At 42.4% G+C, this 23,531-nt stretch overlaps 1 protein-coding gene across 5 annotated transcripts in view; it reads right to left on the bottom strand.

Moving 5' to 3' along the window:
* KCNC1 (potassium voltage-gated channel subfamily C member 1) overlaps nt 1–23,531 on the bottom strand; it is a 179,637-nt gene that overhangs the window by 19,305 nt on the left and 136,801 nt on the right. The window lies entirely within an intron of this gene.

The following is a 23,531-nucleotide window of genomic DNA, read 5'->3' on the forward strand; positions in this document are numbered from 1 at the left end:
CATTTTCCAGCAGTGAATATAGTCTTCCATGGAGCTCTGCCAAACTGGAACAAAGTGGAAGCATTTTGTATTTCATAGTATAATACCTGAAAGGATAACCCCTTGTAATATCCCACATGCCGAGAATATAGCTCAGTATTAAAAGTTCAGTTTGTAGAATAACCAGTCACAGTATCCTGCTTAATTTGTGTCAGCACAGTACAGATAGACATGTAAGGCGCACTAGGAAGCTGGTGAAGAAAAACTAGGATGAGGCAAGTCTGAGAGGGGCAAAAAAGGTGATGAAATGATATTTTTATGGGTTGGGATCTGAGAGGTGTGAGGGAGGAAGGCCCAGAGAAAATCTTTGTCTTGGGGTATGCAATGGCTCTTGGCAGCACTGGAATTAGGCAACAAGCAATGTACAGCCAGGACAATAGTTATATTGTTAATCATGACATTAAGTAATGATATTTAAATGAGTTTCTCTTTCATACTAAGGCTTATCATGTTGGGTGATGTATGAAACTCACAGGCTACATCCATGTATATTACAAATTAATGTCTGCACAGGTTTGCAGCACACAATTGGATAACCTGGTCCGTGCATAAATATACTTCAAGATCCTTGTTCCACATCTTATCTTTACCTGTAGTTACAGCTTCTGGTTAGGGATGGGTACAAACTGGGAAAATGCAGTATAGTTCATGGCATGCCAGGTTCACAAACCATGAACCATCATGCATTTTTAATTGGCAAACAAACTGGTTTGGTTCATGAATCAGTAGAACAGCCCTTCAGCATGCTAGAAACACCAAACTTGTAGTGAATCTCAAGCTGACTTTCCACTCTAAATATGGTGAGGATTGGATTTATGGTGGTCGAGTTATACCACCTCTCAAGAAGATACCCCCAGGGGGGAAACATACCTCCTATAATGCCCCACATGCTGAGAATATACTCAGGGCCATTCTGCACATCTAAGAACATAGTGTTAAGCCAGTGCAATTGCTTAACGCTATTAAAAATCATGCCCCCTGCCATTTCTCAGCTCCTCGAGCTCTTGCTTTCTTCTCCCGCTTTCTCCCACTTCCTGGCACTCCACACGACTGATTAAAATGGTGGAGGAGAGGGACTCACTATACCTGTGAGCCTCCCCCCACCTGTCAATCATGGTAGCCAGCCATGTTTTTAAGAGAAAGCAATGCAAGCAAACTTTTTTTAAAGTAAACATTCTCCAATCCTATGCCCATGCATCTAATCATAGATGCATAGTGCATATTTTAATTCCAATCTGTTTTGGAATTATGAGACTTGAAGATCCTGATTTTTTTGGGTGGGGGCTGAGAGGCATGCTTTGTGTGCCAATTGGTGGGTTTATTTCAGGGGATCATGGTCTTAGCCTATTTGTTCATGAGGCTGAGACCATGATCTCCTGCAATACAGACAATAAACCGAAGACCTTTTAGGCAAGGTGATAATTATAAGTTGCATTGTTATATTACCAATAGAGTTGTAAGGATTACTAAGGATGCATAAGCCACTCAGGAAGACAGCTGTATCCAAAACTGAGGTATACTGGATCTCGTTCTGGCACGATTAAAAATTGAATAAACTTTTGCCATAGCAGCCAGCTTGATATTTCTTTGCTTGCCTGGATTTTCAGCTGGTTGGTCTTCTTTCTAGGTAGCTCCTAAAGAGAGGAAGCATTCTAAACACTGATCCTATTCTACTTATTCTCTTACCCATATAATCACGAGTAACAAAATTGTTACTCATATGTTACTGCATTATTTGTATAACTTGCATGAGAAATTTACTTTCCCCATATGACCTTTTAAAAACAACTGCAACATAAATTGAGACAATCTATATGTCTTACATCATTATCATAAGACTTTTCTACCAGCCTCTCACCCCAGAAATAACTCTCTAAGAATGCGGAACCCTGAGCAGAGGAAAACAATTTTGAAACACAGATTTTTCTGACTGGATCACAGTGTTCGGCATCTAAAATCATGCTTCAAGGGAGGTAGATTCAGGTGATTAGCCATATTGGTTTGAAGCGACAGAACAAAGTTTGTCCAGTGGCACCTTTAACATCAGCATAGTTTAATTCTGGGTATAAGCTTTTGTGTGCGTGTACATTGAGTCAGATACTGTTCATGGGAGGGGTTGTGATTCAGTAGCATCTGTTTTGCAGGCATAAGGTCTTAGGTTCAGTGCAGAAGGATCTAGGATTCTGCTGAACCATCTTAACACTGGCCGTGGCGCCGCGGGCGCCACAGACTAAATAAAAGGGTAAGGGGTTCTGGGGCGGGATGTGTCCGGGATGAGGAAGGGTCCGGATTGGACCCTTCCTCTGGACAGACAATTGGAGGGACCAATCGGCAGGCACGCAGTGCCTGCCGATTGGTCCCTCTGATTCCCAGCCCCAGCAACTGTGAGCCACGCGCAGCGCGGCTCGCAGTTGCTCCTTTGCCACCGGCCTGACGCGGCGGAGGCGCTTTGCGCCTCCGACGCATCAGGCCGCCTGCAAGGGAGCCCCCGGCGGCCTGGCGCGGTGAGAGGCACGAAGTGCCTCTCGCTGCGTCAGGCCGCCGCCCGAGGGAGCCACCGGCAGTCGCGTGGAGTGCGGCTGCCGGGGGCTCCCTGCCTGGCGGCCTGACGCGGCGAGGGCCGTGAAGCGCCTCTCGCTGCGTCAGGCCACCGGCTGAGGGAGCCCCCGCCAGCCGCGCTTCGCGCAACTGCCGGGGGCTCCCTTGCCTAGCGCTCGCTGTATTTATTTTACAGCAGGCTTGATCACTAGTAAGGTGATAATGCAGTGTTGAAGATATATCAAAACTATTATTAGCAAGCTTCAAATAGGAGAGGGGTTGGGATAGCAGGCAGAGGCTACTTTGTAAGTTTAGAATTGAAGTGCAGTTTAAATCAGGCTATTTACACTATACCAGGTCTCATCTCCCTACTTTTAATATTTATGGAGCAAAGTATCCCTCCCCTTCAATATCTATTGTTCCTGCTATGGAAACTGTATGGAATACTATAAGACATTTGTGGAAGCCTTGTGTAATGGGGAGAAAAGGCATTTGTAATGTACTTTGACACTGTGCAGATTCATCTAGCTAAGTCTCCATATTCTAACAGATAAATAGTTCCCTTTGATCCTACTCACCTTCTCCCACCAGTTTCCATATCAAACAGTTCAATTCAGTATATGTTTTGTATCAATATACATGGTCACAAACACCTTTGAAATATATTCTGGACTACAATCCCTCCTTACTGGGATGCAAACACTTTTTTGCCATCAAAAATAGAAATCAAATGTTAAAATGCTGAAGGAAAGCATCATATAGCTTTTTGCATTTTATACATTTCTGGAAAATGATGGAAGTGCTTCTTTCACATATCACAAGCACATTGTTTGTCAATGGGGATGAATAACAGCTGCTCTATCTTTAGCAGGTGGTGCGGGACAATCTTTAGTGCAACCTCCCTGTTCAATGAAAATTATGAGACAGCACGATTTTGCATACTGAATAATGAAGAAGGAGTTTGTTTTGACAGGCCTTTCAGAACCCCTACTTCAGTATTTGCTGGTGACTTATTGTAAGAATAATATGATCCTTGGCACACTCCTCACTGTTCATCTTGCGGAAGTCTACCATTGCTTTAACAATGACCTTGTCAGAGTCATGTGATGAATAAAACTTTATGCAAATAAATTAGTAGCAGTAAAAAGACATAATTTTGTCTGTGTGCTTCTTTGCATCCATCATCAAGAATAATTGGCCAGAGTGAAACCTGATTGGACTGAGTGAGTTGATATTTTGGTTATTCATACCTTTATGTATATAACTTGATTTCCCTGCTCTTGATGAGTCACATCTGAACATGTGAGAAGTGTGAGTTCTCAACAGTGATTCATTCATTCATTCATTCATTCATTCATTCATTCATTCATTCATTCATTCATTCATTCATTCATTTTTTAGACTGCCATTCTCAGCACCGGCCATCTTGTGGTGGTTTACAAGCTATAACACCAATAAAAATTACAGAATATAAAACCACATAAAACCTCCTTTTTACAACTGATGTCAGCATAATCAATTTCCTAACTCCCAGACCCACAGCCCTGCTGTTCCCAGTCTTGGATGACCCTAGCTTGGGGAGCCCCAATCGTAAAAAGGCAGGATGGGATCCCCAGATTGGTAATTCTGGTCTCTGCCCTGGCCTCAACCAAACACTTTGTGGAAGAGCTCCATCTTACAGGCTCTGCAGAACCCAGAGAGCTCCATCAGGGCCCTTAGCTCTTCTGGGAGTTCATTCCACCAAGTTGGGGCCAGGGCTGAAAATGCCCGGGCCCTGGTTGAGGCCAGGCGAATATCCTGGGAGCCCGGGACAACCAGCAAATTCGTACCCACAGAGCGAAGAGTCCTGTGGGGGGCACAAGAAGATAAATGGTCCCTCAGATAGGTAGAACCCAGGCAACGTATAGCCTTAAAGGTCAAAACAAAAACCTTGAACTTGATCCAGAAGCTAACCGGCAACCAGTGCAGCTGCCACAGCACTGGCTGGATAAGGGCCCTCCAAGATGACCTAGTGAGGATTCTTGCAGCCACATTTTGTACCAGTTGCAATTTCCTGGTCAGGAACAAGGGTAGCCCTGCATAGAGTGAGTTACAAGCTTCTAGTATGGAAGTGACCATTGCATGGATCACTGTGGCCAAGTGTTCTGAAGACAGGTAGGGTGCTAGTAGCCATGCTTGGCATAGGTGGAAAAACACCATCTGGGCTACTTCTGAGATCTGAGCTTCCATAATCAGGGGGCATCAAAGATCACCCCCAAATTCCTGGGTACTTGTGCTGATGTTAGTTGTACCCCATCCAGGCAGGGGAGATGCACTTCCTAATCCTGCCCCTTTCTACCCAGCCATGTGACTTCCGTCTTGGAGGGGTTTCATATGACTCTGCCTGGGCCACACAGCCAACCCTTGGTATTGCAGTTTTCAGGTAATTAACAAGGATTAGAGATACCATGCCCTTAGTTGAGGTGTACTTAATACATTTGACAACAGGAGATCAAATATTCTTGGGACATGAACCCTGACAGATATTTTGGTCAATCTGTATGCAATAGATTTGTAAACAGAGTATTTCTCATCATAGTGGGTATTTTTTTCTTTGCCACTTTGGATCACCACTTCAATTTCTTTGCATTGCTGGTTACTATTTCATCAAAAGAATATCATCTTGTCGTAAATCCTATGACAGTAGAAATCCTGTTTATAATTAAAGGACCTATTACATAGAGCATTAGGAAGTGGTGAGTATATTTATCTGCCTTGTTATGGGGTGGATAGGCATAAATGCTGTTGAAACTGTTGCTACTTTAAAAAAAAAACAGTATCTGATTTTCAGCAAGTATGGTGAGCAAGCTGCAATGAGCAAGAATCTTTAAAATATAATTTTACATTCCTGGATAAATAACTCAAAACATAACATTTTGAAATAAGAACCAATAGGAGTGTATAAACTCCAGTTGGCATGAAATTGTAATGCATATATGGTGATTCAAATATGTTATTTCATGAGCAGCAACTGAGGCTCATGTTTTCCCTGTATGAATCGATCATTGCCTCTCTTGTATCATCTGGTAGAGCCACAAATTAGTTTGCTGTGTGCTGGTCTTCTTGAATTTTCTTGAATTTTCACAAAGGTCACAACCATTTTTAGGGAGACCGCTGGCTATTGTGAGAAACTCTGATTTCTAAATAAGTAACTTCATAGAATGAAAGTTTCTTAAGAAAAATGAAAGCATCTACAATGAGAGCATAGTCAGGACTGAGGTACAAAGCTTAACACAAGCAGTATAGGGGTTCACTTCCCAGGGAATTTGAACCAAGCACAGTTCAAAGGAGTCAAAACAATCAAGATAACCATTTGGCCATCCAAACAACAGGTCTGGGAACTATAGGATGCTATGATAAGGGAGGGGGAGGAATAGATAAGGGAGCGGGAAGAATGTGGAGGGAGGATAGGGAGTCATAAAACATAGCAGCAGGAAACGACCTTGGAGTGTCAAACCAGAGCATTTGTGTTACATCAGGGCAAGGCAGGTCAAAGCAACATTTTAGCAAGCAATAGAGTTAAATCATGAAAGCAGAATAAAACCATGGCAGAAAACCTGGGGATTATGACAACTATAGGAGAACCAGCAGGAGAGTATGTCTCTGGGATAGGTCACTGAGTATTTACAGCTAAGGTGCATCTTCTCAGTGACCATTTATGCACTGGAAACTTCACTGCCCCAGCTCCCATGCAGGAGCACAAATCGGGGGTGGATGAGGCGCACCAGGCCAAATGCTCCCCCATGTGGGTGCAGGAAGAGGTGGGTCAACCTGCCATGACTAAAACTCCAGCCTGCAGCCTGGTTTGTACTATCCCTTCTACCTCCCAACTTACTGGTTCATAATGTCTACATTGTATGCCTCGTCCTATAGGCCTGTTCTTCAGAGTTCTGGTGGGTTGTAAACCAGAGACAGTGCCTTCTCTGTGGTTGGGCCTTGACTTCATAATCCCTTTTCCAGATTTGTACCAAGCTGGCTAAACTTTAGGTATCTGGAAATGTCTATTGTTCTCCTAGGCATTATGTCAGATACTACATTTTCGAATGTGGTTTATTGCTGGGTTTTAATGCCATTTGTATAATTTAGATCATTTTGTTATGTCTTGGATATAAAAGATTGCATTGTATTCTCTGCTGCTGCCTCAATTACTGCTATTTTTAATGTTGGACTTTTTAATGTTTTTGATATGCGTTTTAATTATATATTGTGAGCCACCTGGCATGATTTTTTAAAGGAGAGAGCAGCATACGTATGTTTCAAATAATACTGAGCCATTAATTTAAATACAGAGCCTATCCCCTCCCTCAGCAAAACAGAACAACATTCTGAAACATTAACATAATATTCCCTATTCTTTGCTGACATTGTAAGCAGACATATGTCACAGAGTCCACATGGCAGTCATATGGCCAGCACTAGGACTTTGAAGCACATATGTGCCTGGAACTCCATATGAAGCACTCAGTTCTTATGCAAGCAGGGATCAGTTCAGATTGGGAGCGTGGCCTGATGGAAAGAAGGACTTGAGATTCCCCACCTGTGCTGTTTTCCCAACCTGAAATGACCTGGGGTGCTGCTATTTGTCCCACTGGAGAAACTGACATGTAGCCATCAGTACATATACGCTTTCCCAGTGGGACCAATAACAGCTTCTGGGGCCATTTCAGATCAGCAAAATGATGGTGTGTGTGTGCAACTCCTTTTCCTCACACATTATAGTCCTGAATAAGACCTCCATACACATCAGAACTAAGTGCCCAGCATGGAAATCCAGGCATAAATCTGTTGACAGTCCAGGTGTTTACCACATGGGCTTGGGAATGTGTGAATTGGGCATGAATCACAAACAAGCTTAAAAGGGCAATTCTAAAAAGAACATCTGAGAGAGACCGTTTCTAGCCCCCATCACTCTCAATCAAAACTTATAATGACAAGAATGTCACAGAGTGAAGCCAGAAAACCAGAAATTGTGAGTTTGGAAGCTTTAAAAATCATGTGCCCAAAGATAGAATTATGTTTAGACTTACTGACAAAGGGCTAAAATACCAGAGTCAGGCTTTTGTGTTGTAGTGGACATCAGCAAAGCTTCTGAAGATAAATAGGCACAAAGTGAGATCATTGTTGAGTCAAATGCTGGCCAGTTTTGTTCAGGCTTTTCTCTGGAAGTTCAGAGTCTCAAGGACAAAACAGACACGATAGTGACAAAACACAGGCATGGCTTGGACTTTAACAAGGTACCTCTGCCTAGGGCCCTGGGGAGACTTTTTCCTCCCCCCCCCCCCGCATGGAAAAAGCCCCCCCCAGGGCCCGGGAGGCCGATCGCCGGCTCGCTGGGCTCTGGGGAGGTTTTTTCCTCCCCCCCCGGGCCGCCGCCCCACACCCGAGGCTGGCCGTTTGCTGGCCTGAGAGGCCTCCCTGCCGCCGCCCCACTGCCTACCTCTGTTCTTGGCGGCAAGGCAACAAATAGCGGTGGTTGGCTGAATGCGGGGGTAGATCGGGAGGCACTTTGGGCTTCCTGATTCGTCAGTCCGGTGGCAAGGGACCAATCGTGAGCGGCGCTCTGCGCTGCTCGCAATTGGTCCCTTGCCGCCGGACTGACAATCAGAGGGACTGACAATCTCCTTGCAAATCCTGCACTCCACAACACAGGGGTCTCTGGGAACCTGGAAATCTGGGATCTGGCTGAAACCTGGGACCCAGTCTGGGACTGCGAGCTTGTCTAAGAGGCTGTGAATGAGGTCCACCGCTAGTCCTTGAGGATGGGCCCAAGGTTGTGTTTGAGGCAGATGCAGACATGGTGGCTTTTGATGTGGAGGGGCTAAAGCTTTGCAGAGTCAGGTTCCTCCTCCAGAAACTGTGTGAGCAACTGCTGCTCCTTGGGCTGCTCAAGGAATTGCTCATCACTACAGAGGACCCCTGGGATCAGCATACCAGGATGAAGGTGAAGCCAGAGGTCTGCTTTAGGGAAGGGAATCAATGACAGGTCCCTGTTCAGTTAGTGAAATTCAAACCATAATCTATTATTACTTTTCTGCCTACTGTATGTCCTTGTCAGTCAGAGTTCGATAAAAGTCTCTTTGGCTGCATAGTTCTCTGCTGCCTGATTTAGATACATTTACCACCTATAAATTGTTCACAGCTGCCACTTAGAAAATAACAAGCAAGTTTGGACATTCACCTGCAGTGTCCTACAGGGGAGATAAATGGATTCTGGTTGTATGCCTGTTGGTGATGAAAACAAGTCAGGCAGTCCTCGGGTTCACATCCCCTCCCCCCCTATTCCTTTCAGGCTATACAAAGATTCAAACTTCTGTTGCTTAGAAATAGCCACAATTTATCTGAAAGAAAAGTTGAACTATTTCAAAATTCTGTTTTGTTAGCAAGAAATATGCCACAGTTTGTTCAACCCCCTATTCAGATCACAAAAAATGCAGTAAACCCTAAACCAGAAGTCTTCACTTTTGCTGTGAAACAAGAATGGAGGGAAGTGGGAATGAGAGGGAGACTGAAAGTATAAAGACATCCAAGGTTTATTCTCAGTCAGACCAATATAGTTTGATTATATTAATCCAGCTTTAGGCTTTTAATTGTGTTGTTAAATGCAATTTAGGATTTTGTCTGATTATATCTTGGTTCCAAAGTTTTTCTTAAGTAATCATAGTGGTTTATGGTTGCTAGCTCTGGGTTGGGAAATACTTGATGTTGGGGGTAGAACCAGAAGAGGGTGGGATTTGGGGCAGGGAGAGACCTCAGTATACTCCTATGGGGTCCACCATTCAAGGCAGCCATTTTCTCCAGGGGGAACTGATCTCTTTAACCTGTAACAGCCTTTCTCAACTTTTTCAACCACTGAAACATTTTTCAGGCTTTGAGCAACCCCACAAGTGGCATGGCCATGCAGAATATAATTGAGAAACATAACTGTGTACCTGCCCACCTGGGGCCCCTTCCCTCCCCATCCCCTCCAGACCCATCATTAGTCATGGGGGGGGGCAGTTTGACATGACCATATATAGTCATATGTTTAACAAATTAAAAAATATACATTAAAATTAACTCCCACCCATTGGGGAAATTCTTCCAGGGCTGTCAAGAAACTGCAGTGTTTCCTGGTCTGGAGATAAGCAATAGTTCCAGGTGATCCCCAAATACCACTTGGGGACTGGCATTCCTATTAAATGGTTATACCCAGAAAATTTACATCAAATTTTTAACCATACATAACAGGAGTGCAGGCTACATAAAATCTTCCTATTAGTGTGGTCACCATTTTGTATAAATAGTACAAAATGTATTTTTCAAATGCATTCAGCTGTGGTATGCACAAATTTATTTCCTCAAAAATCTAGGTATGTTTACCCACATCAAAGCTGTATGCTCATTTGAAAATAGGGCATTGTTTATCTACATGAAATGGCAAATGAGTATCCAATGTAACACATGCTTCCACTACACATTGTTTGGCTGACAAAATCATATGAGTGAAAGTGGCTAATATATCACCTTGTTGGAGCACTGTATAGTGAGGACCCTTGCTTAAACAAAATCTGCTGAAGCAGAGTCGCCTGAAGCTCAATCCTTTAAAGACGGAGGTCCTGTGGCTGGGTAGGAAGGGCCCATGTGAGGAAGCGTGCCTGCCTGTCCTGGATGGTGTACAGCTCTCTACGGCTGACTCCGCCAGGAACCTAGGCATGATTCTGGATGCTTCCCTCACAATGGAAGCCCACATCACAAAGGTAGAGCGGCTGGCATTCTACCATCTCCGCCAAGCCAAACTACTAGCGCCCTACCTGGCCCCAGAACACCTAGTCACAGTGATCCATGCGACCATCACCTCTAGACTGGACTTCTGTAACTCGCTCTATGCAGGCCTGCCCTTAGCTTTGACCCGGAAACTACAGCTGGTCCAAAACGCAGCGGCCAGGATCCTCACAGCAAAACCATGGTGGTCACACATCCGGCCCATTCTCCACCAACTGCAGTGGCTACCAGTTGAATTCTGGATCAGACTAAAGGTTCTGGTAATTACCTTCAAGGCCATTCATGGTCAGGGCCCAGTGTACCTGAGGGACCGCCTCCCTGCCTATGCCCCCAAAAGAGCTCTGTGCTCCACCACCACCAACCGGCTAATGGTCCCTGGCCCTAAAGAAGTCCACCTGGCCTCAACCAGGGCCAGAGCCTTCTCTGTTCTGGCCCCCACCTGGTGGAATGAGCTCCCAGAGGAGATCAGGGCCCTGACGGACCTTAAACAGTTCCGCAGGGCCTGCAAAAAGGGGCTCTTCCACCAGGCATTTGGTTGAGACCAAGCTTAATTAACAGCGAATGAAGGATAGAAAATATCCTATGCATTTCCTCAATAATCAGTTGCAGAAAACAATTCTGTCAGTATTATTAATAGTAATAGTGATGTGACCTCCCACAGGCTCAGTCTGGCTCAGTAATCCAAGCTATTTTCTCCCCATCCAAACTCAGAAAATAATTCATTTGAGATACAAGTCATTAGAGAAGGAGACACAGAGGGCTACACCATCTTCCTTGGTGGTCTCCCATTAGAGAGGATAGCCTCCAGGTGGGACCTGAGAATCCACAAAAGGTACAGTTCATCTCCAGACTTCAGAAATCAGTTCCTCTAGAAAAAATTGATGTGGTAGAGGGTAGACTCTATGTCATTGTATCCCAATGCCCCCTGCTTCACTCCCATATATCCAGGAGCTGGCAGTCCTGCCTTCCCCATCCCCTGCATTGCAGCCCTATATCTCATCCAAGTATCAACCCTTCTTAGCTTCTAAGATATGAAGAAATCAGTCTATACTACACCATTCTATATCCCCACTAACCCAATACCACCAGTAAACTTATTATACCATGAGTTTCCGGGTTTGTACTTATTCTCTTAGATATATTGCATTAAGCTCTTATAAGGGTGAAGATCTGAAGAAATCTTACATGGATACATGAAAGATATTTAACTACCTGTAAGCAAGAATATATGCATATTCCAAATTTGTATCTATAAGGCCGCTTCTGCACGGATGGAAAGACCAGGGCGGCATCAGTATAGACCCAGGACTAATTCTGTTCTTGTATTGAACAGATTTGACTTACTGTCAAGCGCTGACAAAACTCACAAACAAAACTTCTATAAGCTTTAATTGGCAGCAGATCAGTTCACTTTAACATTCGAAGTCAAATCTGTTCGATACAAGAACAGTAGGCACTTATCAATACTTTTCTCCTGCCCAAAACTTAAGCGTTCCCAAGGGAGGGGAGGAGCCCCTCACCCAGGTGCCATCCCAGGCTTCCTGCCAAGGTGTTGAAGTTAACGCGGCCTTGGTCAGGCCAGCACCTCAGGCTAGCTGATAAGATGTTTACAGGAACCGGGCAACATTGTTTCACAGCGGGGAGAATATGCAGTGTGAAAATGCAAGGATCAAAGCAATGGGGGAATCAAAGGAAAACTACAAGCAGGGGTTTTGGTTACATGGGAACGTTTCAGCAAAGGCACAGCATACAAGATGGAGTCAGACAGGTTCACTGAACAGTAATCATGGCAGAGAGCAGGGACTGATCCTGACATCGTGTCCACATGACATTGCCGCCAGGCTGCTGCCCTCCTGGGCCTGGTGCGAATCAGGCTCCAGAAGCCCCGCACTAAGGGAACATGGATGCTTCCATGTTCCCCTTTGGTGCTGCAGGGCCAACGGGGCCTGTCCTGTGGCAGGCGTGTTGGAATGGGAAGAGCAGGACCTTCCAGTCCCAGCTCCTTTCCACCCTACAGAGGCCTGGAGGGGCCAAAAATGATCTGGTCAGGTTCGTGGCACTTCATTGCGCCATGGGGTAGACCAGAGCATTTTTTGTATTTTGCAGGAAGGTAGGATTGCGTGGAACACAATCCCACCTTCCAGCAAAATAAATCTCTCTCCCCCCCCCCCCACGCAGCAGAACCTTCCTGCCACCACTGTGTTTCCTGGAGGGAGACATTTCAGCATCAGAGAAGATCCGTAGCAATGCACCAGCGGCAGCCTGAAGTTGCATTGCTGGTGCGGAATCAGCCTATGTGAATCATACAGGTTCAAGTGACAGGAAGTAGCTCATAGGTTGGCTCTTCGCTGAGTGTAAGCTACCATTTGTCTGCTATTGCCTTGTTTCATGTTTAGGTAAAAACTTCCTTGTTCAATTTTGGTTGATCTTTGGATTGGATTGCGCTACTTAGGCTTGTGTGGCATGTTATAGTTTTATGATTTAACTTTAGCATTTAAAAATATTATAGTTTCTGATAAGTTATCTTTGTTAGCTGCATCACAAAATGGGCTGACACAGGGTACAAATAGTAAAAATTAAAAATTAAATTAAACACACTTGCACATTATTGGAAATGACTGCTATCATCTACTGTACTTCTGTTACATTTTGGCAATAGGAGTTCATGCCTGCTTCACTATAATGCTTGGTTCATAAAGCCAATGGTTATAGGCTGAAAAGACACTGGTGTTACCAAAACATATAGTAGCAATATTTATGTAATGCATTTTTAAACCACATTCTTATTTTAGAAATTCTCAAGCCTGGTTCCAATACCTAATGCTGAATCTTACTTAAGAGGGTGGTTTTAAAAAATCCACACAATGAGGCCAGGGACAGGAAGGGGAGATATTTATGCAAATTGGCAGAGGGAGAACCCAGACAAATTTTAAATTGAAAACAATAAAGGGGGGAATAAAAGAAAAAATTAAATGTCTTAAATGTTAAAATCCTATTGAGATTATTTCATGAGATTCTGACAGGCATTTTGGATTGTCTTACTGAATGTGGGGTTCCCTATGTGATTCAAGATGGCTGTCCCAGTTTTGTTTGAAACTGGAGGTCAGTTACAAGGTAAGGAGTGGGTGCACAGGAAAAACAGAAATGATTGGGATATATTAGAGGGAGGGAATCATTGTAGATGCTCTGCTTTTGTAAGTATAAGATCAGTCACATTGTGTTATGCAAAAAATGGGGATCCAGGAACAAAATCACCTGGCTTAGAGATCAAGCATGGGCCAGTATTTCTTTTTAAATAAGAAATATTCATGAAGTTGTAAAACTACAAAGAACTAGGGAAACATGTCTCTACCTTCTTCTATAATATAATGACACTTGGTTATTGTGCCCTTTTTTCTTTTAAGAGAGAGAATAACTAGTGTGTGAGGCATTGGAAACTACTCCAAGCAGGATATATTATATATGCAGCAAGGTCTATGCTAAAATTAGAAACTTTGGAAAAAGATAATAAGTAGGATTGACAGTTTCGATTTAGTGCATGAGTCATGATGTTTGGTTTGTGCGCTGAGACCTTGTTGCTATTCAGGTGATACTGCTGAGGCTTTGTGACAAAATAAATGAAACAGCCTGTCACGCCAGCAGTAGCTTTTAATATGTTTGCAAGGTGGAAGAGAAGCCAGAGCCCCTGAATATTGTGAAATGAACTTTTATACATTTACTACCTTTGCTACTACTATTACTGACTACTGAATTTTGGTGTCCACCTCAAAAGTTCTGGCTCTAAAACACTATTGGAAAAACCTCCATAAAAGATCACTTTGCTCAGTTAACAGCTGCCCTCTAAGATATTCAGCTGAGGGGCAGAACTTGTGGGAAAAAAGCAATGTTTAACAGGACTAATTGGCACACTGTGACTGATTATGCCCAGCGGCAGCCATGCCAGGCTTCTGTTGATTCCTAGCGGCAGGGCAGCATGCCCCATCGCATCCCCCGGAGCATGGCACTATCTCACCATTGTGGGGGGTGAACAAACACCCCATTTGGCTCTGCAGCATCGCGAAACTGAATGGGGCATTTTGTGTCCCTGTAGGGACACCATAAGTGGGGGGCCTGCCCCAGCTGGCCCTCTTCTAGCCGCTGCAGTAAGACAGGGAATGCAGAAGAATCCATGTACCATGACTGGTGATTTCATTTGCTTCAGATATGGAAGACCATTAGATGGGTGATTTCTGACATAAATTATTTCAGTTTTAATGCCAGGGCATATCTACGCTGAGAAGAAAGGGCCTATTGACTGATGGAAGCGGGAGGCCATAATTTAGTACATAGTGGAAATGGAAAATTCCAGAAGATGGTTCCCTCATTTGTGACACTGTATATCCTTCTTCTGAATTATTTGGTACTGGACAAAACGGTTACTAGACAGACTATTGATCTGTTCTGGTAATTTCAATATTCATTTAATGTGCATTGCTGTAATCCAAATGACTCCCTGTAGGCCAGATACAAGATAAACAGCTATGTTATCAAAGGAAGTAGATTCAGACCTACTATTTGTTTCACAGAACATAAAAATTCAGCTGAAAGGTCCATGCATTAAGAACTGGTCATATACTTCTGTCATATATCAAAATATTAATAGATAACACAAGAATAACCAGGACCTGTTAGCTCTAAGTACACCTTTCTGCAGCATACTTGCTCAATTGTAGTGGTACCTTCAGGTCTGAATTATACAGGATAATCTGAGGAGGGGGTGTTTGTGAGAAGTATTGCCTTTGGGGTGGGAGATAGTCTAGATATCTGTGAATAAAACCTGACAGAAAAGGAAAGTGACAACATTTAGGAAAATAAGCCACTGGAGAACAGGCTCTCTAACGAAGAGGCAAAAAAAGAACTGAAATTTATTTATCTAGCTTAACATATTTCTATATAACCTCTTCAGGTACCTTAAAAGTAAAACAAAAACAGTCTATATAAACATTAAAATCAGTGTGACCAACTGTGGCTCATGACCATAGGGTTGCCAATCCTGGATTGTGAAATTTGTGGAGATTTGGGGATGAAGCTTGGAGAGGGCTGGGTTTGGGCAGAGGAGGGAACTCAAGAGGATATAGTATCATTGAGTCTACTCTTCAAAGCTGCCATTTTTCTCTAGGGGAACTGATCTATGTAACCTAGAGATCAGCTCAACAAAATTTGAGTCCAGTGGCACCTTTAAGAAGAACGCTAAGAATACTTATTATCCTTGTTCCATTGTCTGAGGAAGCGTGCATGCACATGAAAGTTCATGCCTTGAATGAATCTTCATTGATCTTAAAGGTGCCATTGCACTCAAATTTTGTTGTGCTACTTCAGACCAACATGCCTAACCTATCTTTAATCTATCTTTACGGAGATCAGCTATAATACTGGTAGATCTCCAGACACTACCTAAGGTGGGCAACTCCATATAGCTCAATCTTCCCTGAGAAAGCAAGGGAATCAGTATCTCCACATCTGGCCTCCACTTTATGAAGGAGCATTCTTCAATCCTTTTTTCAGGGACCCTGAAAGTAAGACTGAAGTACATGGGGAGAAACATAAATATAAAGTCCAAACATTATTTTCTACTTGCTCAAGTATAATTTCATGGATGAATGAGAGGCAATTATCAACCATTCTTTCCTCCCAGATGATCCCTGAACATCATCCCTAGCATTGCTTCAGCAGACAACTTTTCAGGAAGTGCAGTGGGGGAAGGGAAGAAGAAGCAGAGTTGGGTTTTATATCCCATTTTTCATTACCTGAAGGAGTCTCAAAGCAGCTTACAATCACCTTCCCTTCCTCTTCCCACAATAGACACCCTATGAGGTAGGTGGGGCTGAGAGAGTTCTGACAGGTCTGAGAACAGCACTATCTGGATTGTGACTAGCTCAAGGTCACCTAGCTGGCTGCATGTGGAAGAGCGGAGAATCAAATCTGTCTCCCCAAATTAGAAGCCATCACTCTTAACCACTGCACCAAGCTGACCTGAAATTTCTCTTTCTCTTGCTGAACTCCAGTCATACTGTGTCAGATACAAACCTAAGGAGTGACCTAACAGATATATGTTTACTGCAGGCCCTGAAGAAGCCCGTAACTCTCACAGTGTCCAGGTCTCTGTCATGCATGCCAGATCTACCTTATGCTCTGCAAAGTAGGCTTGCAGAGTTGAGATATTACTATTGATAGACCTGGCATTACACAGCATCAGTGTCAGAGCGTGATAGTTTCCCCTAGCCTCACCCCCTGTGTTTCAGGATGGGACGAAGATGAGAAGGGGTTCAAGCATTCCCATTTCTCTAGCTTCTTCTTTTAAAGTTTTCTCTCTCATTCCCATACCTTCCATGTCCCCAAATAGTTAGGGTCTCTAGTCCCTCTTGCCCCCCCCACTCCTGTCTGTTCCCATCCATTCCAAAGAATCTTCCCCTCTCACTTCCTCCAATCACCAGTAGTCCTTATGTCACACTACATTATGCCTTACTGATCTCCCCTGAGACCCAGCTGGAACTCTCAGAGGCAGTTTGTGGTTAGTAAACTAAGATCTTGGAAACCAAAGTTGAAATCACCATAGAAGCTTGCTTGGTCATCCATTCTCAGTCTAATCCACAGGGCTATTGTGAGGATACAATAAAGGAGAGGTATGTGAGGTAGATGACAGAAATCAGTTCCCTTGGAGAAAATGGAGGGTAGACTCTATGACATTGTACTCCACATAGGTTCCTATCATTTCCAGGATCCATGCTTAAATCCCCAGGAATACCCCAACCTGGATGTGGCAATCCTACTGTCTCAGCCCCTGCTGCTAGCTACGTAGGACCTGACAACCGTAAGTTAAGGTGTTTTGGGTCTCTATTGAGGAGAAAAGGAGACTATAAATGAAGTAAATGGAATTAGTATGTTCATCTTTATGGATAAAAGAATCTCTGAGTAGAGTAACTGTATGTTGGGTGTTATAGTTATGACGTGAAAAGATACAGAAAGTGTTCTTTTGAAGTAAATTTTATTATTGTTGCAGATAATGAATTACAAGCTATAAACAGCACTTTTCTTGTCTTTAGGATGACAGAAATTCCATTGTTAATATCCAAGAAAATGTTATAAGTCTTTTCAGTTATGTTTTTTCATATGTATTTTTAAATGGAATGAACACAACTTAGATAGTTGTTGAATTGTTCTCTGTTTTCTTTACCTAAGGCCCAGATAATGGGAGGGGGTGGCGGGCTATAAATCTAATAATAATAATAATAATAATAATAATAATAATAATAACAAAGACATCATCAACAGGGATATAACCTATAACATCTAATCGGTTGGCTTCCATTTAAAGCATTCCCTGACGAGAAGAGAAATCAATTACAACATTGCCAAAATAAGAATACGCTTTGTAACATGGAATACTACTTGGTTGGTAGACAGATTAGACTGAATTGTTTTTAAAATGTGATTTTAATATTGTCTTCATAGTTTGTTGGAACCTGCCCTGAGCCTTATGGGAAGGGTGGGATGGAAAAATTAAGATTTATTCTTTAGATTTTTTATCTATTTTGATCAAAGATGAGTCAAGCACTTTACCAGTGCAGCTGGTAACAAAGATGAAATCAGTGTCTCACCGAAAGGTGTAATTTTGTAATATAAGTTTGCTTATAAATAAATTGGCATAAGATGGAGCCATGAGGAGGCTCATAAGAGAACTTTGCAGCATTGTTTATTGTTAAAAATAGCATTGTTGCAATAAAAACAAGTAAAGCTAGTGTGCTGATAAGATCTGTAGGAAGTTCTTCAGAAACCTTTTGAATACACCACCTTTTGGACTCATACACCACCTGAGGTAATGCGAGGTCATCTAAGTCAAGTCCAAAAAAATAATTGGGCCTTTGGGGTTACGTCACCCTTGCCCATATGGGTCCTCAAAGGCAGTTTAAGTCTGCAGTGCATATGTGTCGAATGAGAACATGCCTGAAAAAAGGGAAGTTCTGACTAAAGTTCATGTTATATCCACTTAAAATTTCCAGTTTCATGAGATTGCATAGTTCAGCAAGAGATGTGGTATGATTTGCCCATCTATAGAAATCTCTGCTTCTCTTCTCTGCTTTTGCCATTTTTAGCAACTAAGAGTAGATGGTTCTTGAGAGTATTCTCCCTCTCATCCCTTTTTGTTGCCATGGGGATGTATGTCTGCTTTGCTTGCAATTTTAATTCCTTGTTTCTTTGCACTCTCTGGATTCTGTGGTTTTATAGGTTCTCCTAATCTATGGTCTTTGACAAGTCTGTGTTTGAGTTCAATAATCTGTCTTTCCCTGTGTTTGGCTGCCTCTCAAATACCTGATCGTCCCCTGATATTCATTGATCTGACATCCTATCCCATTCAATAGCAAATATGTAACTTTTTGTCTTTCCTCCAGGTGACCTTTTCACATGCAAAGGGAAGGATGTTACAACTGCATAATTTTCAGAACCAGAGAAAGACAGGAGATCAGGAATATAAAACCCAGAAAAGCTTTGTTACATATAAACTGGTTATTAGTACAGTGGTTTCAATAATAAATCATCTGTAGAAAAACAAGGGATTGAATCCTGTGAATTATGAGCATCTTCCTTCTCTGGTTTTCCCAGGAGATCCATGATTCCCAAATACCAGTGCATAGGATTGGGGTACCTTTGCGTACAAAATGTTTTGCAGTACAGCAGGCTGCAGAGATAAGGGTATGAACCAGACAAAGTGTGCTCTCTCCTCTGCTGGTAAAGGCACCTTTCCCTTCGGCCCATTATTCAGCTCCTCATGCTGTCTTCAGTCCTCAGTAATGGTTTTTAGGTTTATAGAAGGCTCCTCTGCAAGTGCCCTGTGTTAATGGATTGTGGATTCTAACAAAATGTTAGTATAATTTAGCAACCTAAGTAAAAATGAACCGTTTCTTCCAATATGTTGATGGGAAGGAATAGGGTGGGAAGGAATCTTCAGCAAGGTCTTTCTCATTTGCTTCTTCTATTGACCATTATGGCAGATGCTTTCTCATTCATTCACCTCCATTCATAGCATTATTTTTTGTAAAGGTCAGTAAGTGGACTTTAACCTAGTTGTTTTAAAGAACATGCTGCTAAAATATCTTGTCGAGTCTCACTGTTAGCATTCATGGCATGAGCTAGCAATCTGTTCTGTGTGGATGTATGTCTTTGAGTGTATGTGATGCAAGCCTGCAATTTCAGCTTTTAGCCATTGTATCTCATGCTCACATCTGCAAGGATGAGCAGCTAAATATAGTCTGGCATTAGTTCCATATGCTGTACTAAGAGTTCACAGCCTTCCCTGCTCAAGTGTTTGCCAGAGTGAAAAGAACCACAAAACCAGCATCACAAAGCACTACTATTGAGCCTCTACATCACACACTGAAACTGTCTCAGTAGTATAACAATTGTAGCATTGAATGATTTGCGGTGCCATCCCAAGCAGAATTATACCCATTTAAGTCCATGGGTTTAGCAAGCAACGTCAGTTACTAAGAGTTTTTATAATTCTGAAGTTCCATTGCAAATATTGAAAGGGTGGCAGTTCTAAAGATGGAGTTCAGCACTTCATTTTGAAAACTGCAGCAGACTATTTTGAAGATTCTCATTCAAATATTCAGCAAAGCCTTGAGAACTTCTATAAACTTCTTTTGAACTCATTTACAGATGTCCAAGACTAGTTGTAAACTGTAAATAATTTCTGCTCAAAATGTCCCTTATCTAGTAGCCTTTCTTCTACACCACCCATAAAAGTACTAAATAGCAAACAACATGGCAGTTAATATTTATTATGATTCAGTATTGCATCTGATTCCATTCAAGTTTCAATACATCCCAGAAGTGTGTGGCACTCTCACAAAGCACTTTGCCTTTGTCATTTCATTTTCCATACTTGTATATGGTGACATTTACTGCTTCAGGAGAACATTTGGAACATTTTTCCTAGGATCCATCTCTGGGGCTAGCGATTTAAATCTAATAACCATTGGTCTGGTGCAGGCAAGTAGAGTACCATGGTCAGACCATTTTGTCCTTTAAGCTTGGATCAATACCCTGCTTGTCCAAAGAGACTTATGGATCCAATTGATTTCTGAAATGCTCTGTGGGATCTAATCCCCAATGGCAACTCAGTTGATGTGCTAGTGGAAGACTGGCAAAGCTGTCTTTCCAAGAACATTGATGAGATTGCTCCCCCTCCCATCCATGGCACACATTGGAATTGCATGAATGAAGGCTGAATGTCTGTACAATGTAAATCATAAAATTATATAAACATTTATTATGTGCATCTTACAAAATTAAGAAATTAAAAACATACACAAAGCCCATGGGTTATTCATTGAAATACATCATATGCACCACACAATTTTGAACCTTGGGCCTAATGTGTTTTGACCCAAAATGTGTCTTCTTCAGAGGTCTAATTATGGATGCACATAATGATAAAGTAAAAAATATATAAAGCAGCCAAAAAGATAAACACAGTTATTTTTAGGATGGCAGAATCAATTAAGATGGCACCAATAGAATGTGTCCATTTGCATCGGGATTTGAATCTGCATCATCGAGATACTAGAACACTCCATGACACTGACTCTCAAACACTAGCACATGCACAGCTTATGTTCCAGTCTGCATTGTGAAGCTTGTCTAGAACCCACTAATTTGGACAGCAGCATTAAAAAAAATACTCATTTCTATTCAGGTGTGCTATTTGTACAGCTATTAGCCAACCTGATCACCTTTGCTAAAACTGGCACACTAAAATTGGTCTGTTATCATGCTGTCCAATAGAGGGCGACTGATACACACATTAGACCTGATTATCTTCTGACTGAAATTAAAATTTTTCATGTTGTTTGCACCGGGAGTACTTTTTCAATTCTGAATGTTTGATCTGTTTGTGCCATTTTTGAAATTTAATTTTTTATAAGCCACCCCAGAAAGCAGATAATTTTAAAGAATAAATAGTGACAGAATGCAATTAATTGCACTGGATGAAGAAACGTCAGTGTTCTATATAGTGGCTGCAGCTTGAGAAGTACAGTAAAACTCAGGACTATGTGAAGATGGTTATTATAATTAGATATATATAATGATTTAAAATTGCCAGTAGTTTTTTAAACCATTCAGCTAAGGCCTGGGAAAGCCCTCTCAACACTGCTAAACAGCCAAGGAACAGCTTCAGTTTGCAACTAAATCTGCAGCTGATCACAGCACTCCTAGGCACCATGAAGCACTGCTCAGGACAGCCATATCTCAGATGACGGGGTATAGAGAATATGAAACCACATTGCTATTTCTTCTCTCAAATTTAACACCTACCAAGCCCAAATAGCTTAATTAGTGGAAAAAAGAGAAGTTAACATGAAATATTTAAAATGTGCAAGAGATATAGTTAGCTATCCACACATTGGGGAGGGTTCGCTTTACTCTGAAACCTGATACACACTTGATATCAAGGCAGATTACATAGCAAGTCAATACAATTGAGAATTTGGTCAAAATCTCAAGATGTCATGGTCCCATTGTATACTGCATTAGTCACATCACATCTGGAGAACTGTGTGCAGTTCTGGAAGTCTCACTTCTAAAAGGATGTGGACAAAATAGAGAAGGTACAGAGGAGAATGACAAAGATGATCCAGGACCTGGGGACCAGGCCCTAGGAGGAAAAGCAGAGGGGCTTGAGAATGTTCAGTTTGAAGGAGGTTGAGAGGGGACATGATTGCTCTTTTGAAAGTATTTGAAAGTTGTCACTTAGAGGAAGAAAAGGGAGTGATTTCTGCTGGCAGCAGAGGATAGAAACCAGAGGAATGGGTTTAAACTACATGTAGAATGGTTCCAGCTAGATATCATGGAATTTTTTTTCACAGTCAGAGTAGTTCAGCAGTGGAATCAGCTGCCTAAGGAGGGGGGAGCTCCCTCTCATTGGTGGTCCTTAAGCAGAGGCTGCACAGATACTTATCATGGATGTTTTAGGCTGATGCTGGCCCCTTCCAACTTTAAGATTCCATGATTCAATAAACTACTAGGGTCATAGAACCAATCAGAAATCTAAAAACAGAACTGAATTAAAACATAAGTCTAAAAAAAACACTAAGTGCTAAAAAATAGGGTCATGTTTCAGTAAGTGAAATACAATACTATAGACTACAATCCCCAATATTTTTTCTAAGTAGCTTTGTGTACAGTGCCAGCCTATTGTCTAAGTAGAAAAGCCCCTTTGAATAATTAGGTGTTGCATAGTTTGTGGAAAGCCAGGAGAATTAGTGTCTTCTTGACCTCCTCAGGCAGGCCATTTTATAAGGTGGGGGCTTCTACAGAGAATGCACCTGTACAGACAGTTGTTGATTTTGTCCATTGGCACTTTCTCTGCCCCCAAAGCCAGAAATGACCCAGCGGCCTACTCTGCTGAACTAGGAACAGGGCTGGGGCAGGCATCTGCCACACCACTGACTCTTGCCAACCCCCCCCCCCCCAACACAGTTCAGTTAAAATTAAAGTATTTACCTCTCTGGATTACAGTGGCTACTACATGCAATGAGCCTTGGCCAGGAAAGATATTTATGACTGGGGCCTCTCCCTTCTCTACCTCCTCCAGGCCCATCATTGGCCATTTTGGGACAAGTGAGTGAGCCAACATAACCATATATAGCCATATCACCCAATATTAAAAAAAATAATTACACACACACAAGCCTCGTCTAAGGCCATGAAGAGCTTTGCATGTCACAGCCAATAACCTTACATTGAGCCCAGTAACTAATGGGCAGTCAGTGGAGTGACTGTAGGTTATAGAATGGGAGAAATATGCATGAGCCATCTAGTTTCCAATAATAGAAGAAGAGTTGGTTCTTATATGCTGCTTTTCTCTACCCAAAGGAGTCTCAAAGCGGCTTACAGTTGCCTTCCCTTTCCTCTCCCTACAACAGACATCCTGTGCGGTGGGTGAATCATGGCATTCTGCACCAACTGGAGTGTCTGAACTGATTTAAAGGAGAGACCAATGATCAGAACATAATTTGAGAATTTCCATACATTACTAGTTATGTAGTCTCAGTTTTGTGCCTTGGAAGAAACAGGCTTCCTGCCAGATTAAGAAGAACTGTTTTTTTTTTGTA

The sequence above is a fragment of the Paroedura picta genome, chromosome 2, assembly GCF_049243985.1.
Source record: "Paroedura picta isolate Pp20150507F chromosome 2, Ppicta_v3.0, whole genome shotgun sequence".
Classification (NCBI taxonomy): domain Eukaryota; kingdom Metazoa; phylum Chordata; class Lepidosauria; order Squamata; family Gekkonidae; genus Paroedura; species Paroedura picta.